Genomic DNA, 11,664 nt, shown 5'->3' with positions numbered 1-11,664 from the left:
GCAAGCTTCAAAGCCACACCACCATCTTAAAAATGATAATCTGCACATATTTTTTTCTGTTTCAAGATAGCAGACCAGTGAGAAGCTTTCCTTTTTATTTTTTTGGTGAAGCAAGAGCCCTCCACATTTAGCTGGCATATTTTTTCCCTTGTTTTTATTTATATATTTTAGCATATGATTGTACTAGGAAGACTTGTTTTTTTTAAAGCAAATTAGACTTTTTTGATGCTAAGACTCTTCCCCGCAAAAGTCCACAAAGATCACACTCACAGTATCGGCTGTGCTGGTCCAAGTGTGGCCAATGGGAGATTAGATAACTTCAGTGGACATTCGGGCTTCAGTTTAACTTACCTCAAAAGCTTTGAACTACACTAGTGGACCGATGCACCAAATACTGCCTCATATGCCACCATCTGTGCAAACTCTTCTCCTTCCTAGTGAGTGGTGTATCAGTATAAATGTGGGGTCCCTGCATGTTATGTCTTTGTGTGCATGAACTTTACAAAGACAAATCTATTGGCTTTGTTAGTGCTACATGGATTCGACTTGCAAGAATGCAGTGCAGGGACTGGGAATACAATAGGGTGTGTATGAGAATAGTAGTGAGTTTTGATAAGGCAGATGCAAAGTTCGTTGAAGGAGGTTGAGGAGTGTTGGGGGAATCTGACAGACTAAGAGGTCACCTTAGTGAGGCACTTGCACTAGGGCCCACAACGGATACCTAGCTACGTCACTGCACCATTGATTGAAGATGACAAACTCATCACTAAAGCATTGCAGTGTCTGAACATCTAAGATGGTCATTAAAGCTCCAACATCACCTACATGTTAAAAGAAATACACTTGCTTCCAGTCTGGAATCAGCTTCAATATGAGTTTCATCACTTATAAAGCCTTCAACAGCAAGACTCCAGCCTACCTAGAAAACAAACTATTTATAATGGGGAAAACACCGGTCAGTAGTCTGGTATCGCCAGACTGGTGGCAAAATATTGAAATATCATGCTCTCAGGATCCGGAACATTCGTATCAATACAAGATCAGCACCAACTCCTGTACAAGTCAGAAAAAGCTAAAGACACACTTCCTAAAGGAGCACTATGCCTGACACAATAGTCTACCCTTGAGCATCCCCCAATAATTCCATCTTCTTGGGGGGGTTGCCCCCTGTTCAGGTATCTATTGCCCTTGAGTTAGGTTTGCACTCTACCAACACCAACTCATACACACATACATTCATATATAGACTGAAGCACTAGTGAAACGTACTGTACAATCACTAGCCTCATTTTTGGGTATGGCTATAGAGTTGAAAGGTTAGATACTGAACAATGAAGGTCACCTTGGCTAACAGATTGTGCTAACCTATTAGTAATTCCCAACCTTCGAGGCTTGACTGCAGCTATTAGCACTGTGGTTTACGAAATCCTGCTTCACACCCACAACACCAGGATGGGTACAGATGATACAGCTTTGATTTGGTTCAGATCGTCCCACTCTGTACACAGATAACAAGATAAAATTGTCGAACGACATTTAAACCCTCATGCAAATATGTTTTGTGTACCTCAAAGTTCCTTTCTGGCCCATTTTTTTTTTTTTTTTTAATGTGGAACAAATTGGGGATTTACTCAAAGACTATGGGGTATTGTGCTACAAATATGTGAACGATACCCAAGTGTATTTTAAAAGATATCCCAATGAATCTGGTAATGCTCTATAAATATGCACAGAAAGCATCCAAGAGTTCACGGCTCACAGATGCCTAAAATGAACATAATTAAGGAAGCAAGTATTGTTATCAGGCCGCCTAAGGGGTTGGGTCTTAGTTCATTCTTCAGCGGTATTCCACGGGGCCATTAATAGAACGTCCACCTCATGGGATTCGAAGTGTGGGAAAACCACAGCTCAGATTTTCACCCGATGCTCTCGTCTGCTGAAAGCTGCTTGAAGAAAATGGTGTGAGGGCATGCAAGAACTGGCACTGGCACACCGATTCATACAATGCATTCTTTAAAAAAAAAAAAAAAAAAAAAAAAAAAGGAGTATTATCAGTCATACCGCTGAAATTACCAATTCACGTGCTATCAGAAACTTGTGCGGGTGAATACAAAACTAAGATTTGCCATTTTTATTGCCTCGCCAAAACTGCTCTCTGTCTAATAGAACAGCACTGGTAATCCTCATTACGGCTGCAAACTAAAACATGTCAAAACGGATACTGGCTTAGACCCGCACGAGTAGGGGATTTCGACAAACACGACGCAGGACCGCGCACGGTAGCTTGGCGCTCCCGGCCGCTCCCTTTGCTTTCAACGTCTTTTCAGGTTTGAGAGGCGGCGCAACAAAGAAACAGGTTTTCCGGAATGGCGCTGAGCCACAATTACTGTCACGGTCCCTTGACGAGGACTACCCAGAGGCTCTACCGATCAGTGCCCCGGGGTGGGGAGGGGGGCACAACTTTTCTTACGTCCATTAACTTTCGCTCTCTGTCGTTAATGTGTGTTTTTACGGTCTCTCCCTCATTTTGGTCGAGACAATTTGTCTCTAAAGGTTTTTTGACATATTTCCCTATACTAATCCACCACTAATTCTTGTTGGGTTCCTGAGCAGCGTGCTACTCGCCGAAAAGCGCTTCGAATCCTCGTCAGGGGTAGTAAGCGCTATATAAATACTATTACAATAAAATACATGCAGCTGGTGGTTTTTCATTCCGTGCTTCAGACATTTGCTTTAAAGGGACATATAGAAGTGCACGTACTCACTGTTTAGACTACTTTTTCGCTCCTGAGAGGTGCCAGTACTCTCTCATTAACTGTTTCACAGCAGTGCAGGCAGGGGTAGCGTCGCCCCTGCCCGCCAGCAACAGCAGCTGCCAAACTTCTGCAAAACAAGGATAATAAACTATCGCCCACTTTTATACTTTTTTTGCACTGAATTTGCGCCATTTTTGACACAAAAGCGGCACAAACGTACAAAATATAATTGTATTTTGTAAGCTTGCTCCACTTTTGCGCAAGAATAAAGAAGGGGCGGGGCTGACGAGCACAGAGGGGGAGTGCTCACATGCGCAGTAAGCTCTGTCCAACCTAGCACCACAGTGCCGGATTGGAGAGAGTAGGCAGACTCTCCCAGTCTGCCTGGGAGCGCCCTGGCTGGGCGCTCCGACCAATCGCAACGCTGCTGTCATGCTGCTGCCAGCAGCATGACAGCAGCGTTCAGATTGGTCGCAGGGCAGACTGGGAGCCTGTGCCTGCGCCAAAGGAAAGAGGAGTTGCTCGGTGGTGGTGGTAGCGGCGGCGGCTTCAGGTAAGTTGATTTTGTTTCATTATTAATCCCCCCTGCGCACTGCCCCACACCGCCACATGCTGGGAGCTGCTCTTGAGTGCAGGTACTCTCCCTGTCAAATTGAAGGAGTGCACATATGCAGTACCGGACAGTACCTGTCCATTTAAAGCACTGCCCCAGACATATAATCAGAGAGAGAATTTAATCTACCTTGCTCCAATCACTAAGCAGGTGTGGACTTGATTGTCCCGCCGCAGGACAGCATCTACAGTTCAACATTTGTTAAATAAGTCAGGGTCCTAAAATATGTGGAATGATCGAGATACTGTATACCTTGATTCCAAATCAATACAAACACCAGGCGACCCTTTTAATCCATAAACCATGTACATATGGCACTGGAAGAACCTGGAAAAATAATGTATTTTATTCACTCCATTTTATATAAAAATTGTACTTTAGTAAAATCCTCTTTTGCTTACATTAACTATGTGAATTTAAAACATCCTCTATCCAGGTACCATTCATTCAATTCCCATACACCCCTAAACCATTCATATAACACAAAGACATACATACAAAAACCATCATATTCATCCATTGTTATGATATCCTCTAAGTAACTTTATCAATCCAATATTTGATCAATCTCAGCTGAACTTTGCATATTTTTCAACAGGCCAATAATTGACATTGCTTAAACTTCCTTTGAGATTAAAAAAACTGGTGAGGTCACTGATAAATACTAAGGCCCGTATTTATACTTTTTTAGCGCCGCATTTGCGTCGTTTTTTGACGCTAAAACGGCGCAAACTTGCAAAATACCATTGTATTTTGTAGGTTTGCGCCGTTTTGCGTCAAAAAGCGGCGCAAATGCGGCGCTAAAAAAAGTATAAATACGGGCCTAAATTACCCCTTCCGCTTGAAATCAATTCTCTTTCACTTGTATGTCTCCAGGCCAACAATCCTGTCCCATTTATTGTGTGGCTTTTTTTTCAAACCTTGGATCCACCTCACGCCTCTTTTTTCCCTCCACCCTGAAATTGATGTCCCTTTGTCTAACTCTCTGGATCTTTTTTCATCCCTGTTTTCTCCTTTTGTCGCTAACTTCCTATCTCTATTTTCCTCCTTTCTTCAATTTCTGCCTTTTTCTTTCTTTCTTTTGTTTAAAGTAGCATGATGAAAAATAAGTCCTTGAGCAGTATTATAGAATGCAGCACATTCTTATTGGTTCAAAAGGTGCACCTGGTGTAAACAAGGATAAATCACTGTATCATATTGAATGCGCTGCCCCCCAAGGGCAGCCGCAAACATGTGATACCCTCGGGCAGTGCATTAAAAAATGAAGTGGCTCTTTTAAAGCAGGTGCGTGTTTCACTTTGCAAGTGGCAATCTGTCTGCACATTTAAGGGGGATTAGAGATCACCTTGGAGGTGGGTGCAGTGAATGACTGCACCCCCCTGCAAGAGGATGTCTTGGGGTCCATAGGTCCCCCCTTTCCTCCATCCAGAGGGCTGCCACCAAGGGGTGGAATGAAATGAGGGTACACTCTCTGGTGATAGCGCTGGCACTATATGTGCAGTAGCGCTATCTGTATTACAGAAAGGGCCACACAAGCATCTGCGGCCCTTTTTGTAATACAGCCCCAGGTCTCCAAACGTAAGTGTGGGGACTAAGAGGCTGCAACCACCAGCAAAAATTAAGCTCTGAGCATTTGGTCTGAGGATTGGAAGGACCCACAGCAAAAGAAGAAATTTGGGTACTGTCTAAAAAGTATATAAGTATATAAAATAATCTCCTCACCAGCAAAAAAGTTCTTAAAATACAAAGTTAAAAATTAAAACAAAAAAATAACTATGCAGCCTCATCACTTTCATACGTTTATTTTTACCTTAGAAAGTGATAGGGCTATAAAGTATTTTTTTATAGCTATTGTTGATATTTTATTTTACTCTGTACACACAAGACCTACCTATATGTCTCAGTGGCCAATCTTTCATGTGTGATTTTTACACTGTACTCTAGTTATCAACTCCAATGGACTCGGCTGAATGTTGTTTTGGTTTGATAGTTGTCTATATGCCGAAAAGCAAGAATGCACAATGCCTTTGGGTGGAGGTGAGAAGTGGCAGGCTTGAGGCAGGTTGACAGAGATGCGTACTGCTGGTGAGAGTGGTAGTTTCTTTCACAGATCTCTTTTTGGTGTGTGGTATTTGATGTCAGAGCAGGAAGATCTCAGATGAGAGTTGAGAACCAGGGCCCTCATTTATGGGGATTTGGGGTAGGACAGCGCAGCAAGTCACCTTGCTGCATTATGTTATGTTATAGGTTCTTGTAGAGCACATGGATACCAAAAGACCTCCCAGCGCTAAATGCAGACATCAAAGAGTCTGAGGGTTCTGTTCTGAATAGCCAGGTTTTTAGGGATCGTCAGAAAGTAAGTTTGTGACTGGTACAGCGGAGATCAAGAGGGAGAGAATTCCACAGCTGAGCTCCAAGATAGACCATTGACTTTCCACCCAATTCGATTTTTTTACTCTAGGGATGGAGGCTAAGGCTGCTGACGAAGACCCAAGCTGTTTAACGGGCTTATAGAAGGAGGCCAGAGTCCTTAAGAGAGGAGGACTCCCATTATATAGTGACCTCTGGACACAGCACAAAGTTTTAAACTTTATGCGCTGTTCCACCGGCAGCCAATGTAGGGAGGCGATGGCCTATTTGGCTGATTCATGTCTCGGTATATCTAGAAGGAGACAGGCAGAAGCATTCTACACCACTTGAAGCTTTTTTATCACATATTTAGGGGAACCCAAATACAAGGTGTTGCCATAATCCAGCCGAGAAATAATAAGGGCCTGGATGATCAGTAAATATACCAAAACAGGTAGATGGAATCTTCTTGGCCTTGATGTTTCAGGGTGAGTCATGGGTCAAGCCAAACCCCCAGGCTCTTGATATGTTCCTTAGGAGGGGGCAGAATTACCAGGAAATCTAGAATGGAGGAGTTAGGACCTTGGAGTGGGCTATGTCCTTATATCATTTCCTCCATCTTGTCTTCATTAAGCTTAAGCTTACATTCAGACATCCATCCTGATACTGCATGTAAACAGGGACTAAGTGACTCACACTTGGTGCTGAGGTTGGTCGATAATGAAAAGACCAGTTAAGTGCTGTTGCCCTATGTGAAAGTGAAAAGGCCTGTCCTTTCCCCCTGCACTGGTGACGTTTTGTCAGCCTAGTGCCAACTCAGGCACCTTTGCAACATAGCACAAGGGTGCCTGTGTTGCATGCAGGATTGTTTAAGTGCAAGCATCTTCCTAGATGGAATCAATCCACATATGTGTTTTCCTCTTTCTATGTGTCCTCATAGAAAGAGGAAAAATGGGACAAAATAAAGATATTTCTGCTTGTAATGCCTGTCTTGGACAGGTGTAAGATTTGACACATTTCCAGGTTTGCAAGTCCTTGTAAACCACTGGGAGTTGTGTGGGAACACCTGGCAGAACGCCCATGGAATGCCTTTCTTGCACATAGCAAGGTGATGTAACGATTTTTGTTACGTTGCCTTACTCAAGATTTATGAGGCCACTCAAAGCCACGCACTGTGGCGTTGTGTGGCTTCATAAATCTGACTGAGCTGTGCATCACACATGTATCACTTTGCATGGTGCAAACGTGATGCAAGGCTCTCATATGATATGCCACCAATTGTTTAGCAGTTTGGTGGCTTTGTTTTAGGAGCTGCAACAGTTTTTTATCATGGCTGCTATTGGCTCTAAAGCAGGCATTTAAAATGAGCCCATGCCACCTAATTAGATAGTAAAAAACAGTCATGGCTATAGTTCCGTGGGCCCCTCCAGGTCGCCTACTGTAAATAGGGGCCCATTTAGGTCAATGCATGGGTTCCCTGAAGATATCTGAGCCACTTTAAAGTGTCAGACGTGCACTATGGAATTACTGTTAAAAATGATAAAAAACAATCAAATAGTACGGTGTGAGCACCTGGACTGGGAAACAAAGAATAAGGTTAACACTTCTAGCCAGATTTTAGATGAAGCTGCAGACCTCAAGTTCTCTCCATCAGTCAGAAGAGGCCCCTTTGAACTGAAAGGGATGAAAGCCATGATATCACTCCTGTATCACTGCAGTTACTATACTAAGTAATGCTAGCTCTTTCCCTACTTGCTGTATGGAATGTAACAGGTTGACTAGTGTCCAAAAACAAATGCTGTGCAAAATAATATGGCCTATAATGGGTTTTGTTAGTGCCATATCTTAATGCAGAATTACTTTGGCAGCACTGACTTAAGACACTTTGTAGGTCTCTCCTGAAACAGCTCACATGCTGTCACTTGTGGGACATTTGGTATATTTACAAGGAGCTTGGAGCCCGCCCACTGCTTACTGTTGTTGCCTTCATTGTCAGTCTTATTTGCTGTCTTCTGTTCGTTCAGCACGTGCTGGCTTCACTTTCTATTTATGTGTTTTCTCTGTCCCTGAAGCATGGACCAAATACTGCTTCTTGTTTTTGGGGGCTTCTTACTTATTTATCAGCCTATTTTATTCTCTACTTACAGCCCTTCATAAGAGTGTATGGCTTTGCACTATTGCTATTAAGTAAAAACTCATTTAGTTTGCAACATACATTCATGGTACATGTTTCATGATTTATAGGATAGGCTTGACTATAATATTTTAGGTAAATAACGTGGTGTGTTATGTTTGCCCAATTATGGATTAGAAAGAGCATTCTAGCGAAAAAATAACATTAAATTGTAAAGCACTTTTTTACTTATTTGGCAGCTCCTATTGTGCTTCTTCCGGTATCTTAATGGGTACTCTGTAACAAAGATTTAAAACTTTGTTGCCTCTGCATAATTTGAAAAAATGGGTACAATTTACCAACATGTCACTTTACTATGGACGAGAAATCTAGAGCATTTTAATAACAAGATTTTTCACAATGTGTTTTTAGAAAGTCTTCCTCCTGCTTTTGTTCACTGTTGCTTTTACCCACCTATAAGACATATTTGTGCTTGCTGCCTTAGACATTTCATCATCTCCCCTTATATCCTTTGGTGAAGCATAATAAAACCACCAGCCCACAGGTTGTTAATGTCGCTTTTAGTAATGATTAAAACATCCATTGGTGGCTTTGTGCTATAGCTATTAAGTAATCACCAGTTTAGTTTGTAACAAACTGCTTTTGAGATACATGTTTCATGATTTAAAGGATGTCTTGGGCATGTTTAAAATCTTTTATGCAAAACAAATTGAAAAGTGAAAATAACATTATATTGTAAAATGCTTTTTTTTGCTTGTTTGGCTGCTACTATTTTGCTTCATACTGTAGCTTTATGTGTATACTGTAAAACACATTACCATGCGATACCATTCTATACAATGACAGGCAATGCCATACCATACTATACATTGACACACTATACTATACAAGGACAGGCCATACCATACTATACAATGACAGGCCATACAATACTATACAATGCCAGGCCACATGGTACTAACCATGTTATACCATACAATGAGAGCCCATGCTATACCATACCATACTATACTATACAATGACATTCCATATCATAGTAAACAATGACAGGTCATACCATACAATACAATGACAGACCATGCTAAACATATCGTACCATACAATACCATACTATACAATGACAGGCCATATCATAGAACAGAATGACATCCCATGCTATACCATAGTATGCCATACCATTCTATACAATGACAGGCCATACCACAACATACTATACAATGACTGGATAATACTTACATCTTGCCACACCATACTATACAATTGCAGGCCATACCATACCATACATACATACCATATCATACCACACCATACAATGAGAGCCCATTCCATACCTTACTATGCAATGACAGACCATATCATATACAAAGACATGCCACACCATACCATACCATACCATACCATACCATACCATATCACAACATACAGGCCATACCATACCATACCAGGTCACACCACACCTTAACATACCATGTCACACAACACCATGCCATACCATGCCATACCACACCATACAGGGACAGACCATACCACATCATACCATACTATATAGCAAGCCACACCACATACTATATCATGCCATACCATGCTATACCATATTTTACCAAACCATGACATACATATAACACCATACACTACCATACCATACAAGGATAAGTCATACCATACCATACCATAGAATGACAGGGCATACCCTACCATACTATACTATAGAATCACTTATGTTTTTTTACTCTCAGACATGCTACACACCAGCCGCACATTTGTAAGTGACTAAAAAAAGGCAAAGCCAATAGATCTTGCATGGGCAAGACCTACTGGCTTTGCTAATCCCTGTTTAATGTTTACTGCTACATTTAATGGCAGAAATGACTGTCAGTGGGTCTAGTGAGCAAAGCATACAACTAGTTACTTGTTTATAATGCGTATGTACATTGTGCTTCTTTTCTGTAGTGAGGCTTGTTTACGGCGCAAGAGGTGCTTTTAGAGGCAGGTGAATACGACCCTGAGGTAAACTCAAAATTAAAAACACATTTTAGAAAATATCTAGAAAGCATAGAATGAAAGAGGCACATTTAACACCCATAGTGTGCAAATAAAAGCTAATTTTAGTTGAGAATAAAATTGTATGTTTGGCTAGAAAACATTGTTAACAGTTGGGGAGCAACATCTTTATTGTATTGTGCTGAATGTGTATAGTTTTCGGTTTTTTTAAGTACTGTTAAATTAAATTGTTAAATTGCTGTTAAATTAAAGTGTGATACCGTGCCACCTAACTGGCCTTAATCGCAAAGTATGCCACATAATTTGACCTTTCTTGTACTTCAATTTATATTCTTTTTTCTCATATTGTAAGCAATCTAGCATCATAATTTGGTTCTCCATTGCCTCGTAAATACTTTAGACCTCATTATTTATAGCAAGGAACATAAGTGTCTACGTTTGATGGCAGCCATTATGCCTATTATCAAAGTCAATATTGCTCGTTAATTGGGGCATCTCTCACAGAAGGACCATTTTAGGTAGCAATAAACAGTGGCGCCGCTAAGCATGAATGTCAATTCACCAAAATGCCATGGGTAGTGGAGGTGACAGCAATTAACCTTTGACATGTATTACATCACAGGAAGTGACATCATATCATCGCTGACCCTGCTTTTTTTCAGAAAATCATGTTACATAACCTTACCCTTGATGACACCACTATAATTGACATTTCTGAATTGTCATAATTATTTCATGATTAGTGTAACAACATAATACAAACAAATGCACATTTACTTGATCTTCAAAAATTCTTGAGCATAATACTTGCCCTGAATTGCAGCAAGCGGGCAAACCAAGTAAGCCATTCTACTTCTATGAGGTTTCGTTCCCCTAAACAATTCTGCAAATGAAGGGATTAACAGCACATTTGAAGCACAATTGTTCATGAATTTGCTAAAATGTTATAGCCATTAAAAGAGCATTCATTAAATATCCATCTCCTTTCATGGTGTGCCAAGCCATTGAAACCTGATGCTCCCCAGGAATTTATCCGTTTTTTTTAAAACAAATGTGCTATGGGTGCCCTCATATGTCAATAATTACTTCCAGTGTGCCTGCACCAGCATTTTGTCTTGATTGCTCCATATGCCATGGGTGCCCCCAATATGCCAGTAACAGAATTTTTCAAATGATTTTGTCCATCTGCCATAGGTGACCATTATTTAAAAACAATACCTCTATGCCAGGGCCAGGATTTTGTCATGATTGCCACTATATGTGAGGTTGCTCTCCTTTATGCAAGTAGTTAATTCACTGTGCCATTATCAGCATTATGCCATGGGTGCTCCCATGCCAAGAATTTTCTCAGGTATGGCAGCTTTTTTCTACAGGTGATCTATATGCAATAATCACCTCTAGTATGGAGGTACAAGTATTTTATCGGGGGTCCTCATTATGCCAATAATTACTTTCATTGCCAGTATTTTGTGACAGGTGTCTGTCATGTTAAAAATTGCCGCAAGAATGCGAGTGCCAGCATTTTGCCATGGGTGTTTCTTTAAGATACTAATTACCCTCAGTATGCCAGGGACAATGACATACTAACAAACCCGGCACCATATAGTTGCTCATCCACATTAGCTCAAACTAACACTCTTACACTAATTCTTTCTTACTTGTAAGAGTGTATCTTACTTGTAAGTGTACCTTAATCTTACTCACTCATTGTCACTCACTCTAACTCATTGATTCTGACACTCAATCTCACACATTCTTACTGTCAGTGTCATTGATTCTCATTCACTTTCACTCATACACACATGCATACA

The sequence above is a fragment of the Pleurodeles waltl genome, chromosome 6 (genome assembly GCF_031143425.1).
Source record: "Pleurodeles waltl isolate 20211129_DDA chromosome 6, aPleWal1.hap1.20221129, whole genome shotgun sequence".
NCBI classification, from domain to species: domain Eukaryota; kingdom Metazoa; phylum Chordata; class Amphibia; order Caudata; family Salamandridae; genus Pleurodeles; species Pleurodeles waltl.
The sequence above is the reverse complement of the archived record's forward strand: the minus strand, read 5'-3'. Positions refer to the sequence as shown.